The sequence below is a fragment of the Elephantulus edwardii genome, unplaced genomic scaffold (assembly GCF_000299155.1).
Source record: "Elephantulus edwardii isolate Elephantulus edwardi_28Jun2011 unplaced genomic scaffold, EleEdw1.0 scaffold00044, whole genome shotgun sequence".
Taxonomy (NCBI): Eukaryota; Metazoa; Chordata; class Mammalia; order Macroscelidea; family Macroscelididae; genus Elephantulus; species Elephantulus edwardii.
Genome location: NW_006399794.1, coordinates 18,483,355 through 18,484,627, shown reverse-complemented (window position 1 = coordinate 18,484,627; position 1,273 = coordinate 18,483,355).

The following is a 1,273-nucleotide window of genomic DNA, read 5'->3' as shown; positions in this document are numbered from 1 at the left end:
TATATACACACACCCATATTTGTTGCAGCATTATTCACAATAATAAAGATGTGGGGAAATTCCAAGTGCTCATCAATGAATGCATGGATAGAGAAACTGTGGTATATTGAAAAAGTGAGTAGGCAATATTGAAAAACAATGACAAACTTGTGAAACATTACACAACATGAACTAGTCTAGAAGACATTATGCTGTGTAAAACAAGTCCATTACAAAAGGGTAAATACTGTATAAACCCACTTTTATGAAAACCTAGAGAAACATTTACAAACTGTGAAAATAACTCTAGTATAGATACTAGATAGGGAAAGTGGGGAATAAAAAGTTAGCAGCAAATTAACTCTTAATAAGTTCCATGAAGGAATAGACAATATAGATTGAATGGATGATTAGACATTTTGTACACTGTAATTGATGTTATAGAACAAGATATGCTTAAATCATTGAAAAACACATTCTTTGTAAATTTACACTTCAAAATAAAATGAAAAAACTTATATATGTGATAAAACTATCTTGATTATACTTCTAAAAATAAGGACATAATACTAATTATCCAGTTTTCATATTCATTATTTGCTATGCATCCTTTCTCTTTCAATTTCCTTCAGGATCCTGCTGGAATTGTGGATTTTATCTTAAGGATTTAGTATATAAATAAATAATGTTAAAGTTTTTATCTGAAATTAACTTTTCTTTTTGTCCACATATGCTACAATTTCTTCCAGTTATTTGGTATTTAATTGGTATACTTTTCATTATTAGTAATTTTATACAGTTCATATGTTTATTTCAAAACTGAGATCTAGGTCTAATGGTTTCTAAGAAACATCACTGGGAGGAGAAAATAAATGATATGTCTTATGAGTTATTTTTTAAGTGTCATCACTTCAACCCTTACTTATAATGATCATGTGTACAGCAAATCAAAACCTCGCCTGGTCCCGTACTAACCTCACAATCTCTAGTTAAATTTATCTTTTTATTTTATATTCCTTTCAGACAGTTGGCATTCTAGTCTAGTAATCAAGCTCAATGAGACCTATTGGACTTTGGTAGTAATCTCCTTAACATCTAGTCTTGAGTGTCTGTCCTGTTAACCATAATTTAACATAGTCACTGTATAAGTGCATCTTGCTGAGCGTCTCCATTTCTTTCTCTGTATCTCCACTTTTTTTTTATCACCTGAGTGCTTTCTTTTTTTTAAATTTATTTATTTATTTTTCATTTCAATGAACATCTACAGAGATTTTGGAATTCCATTCATTCATTG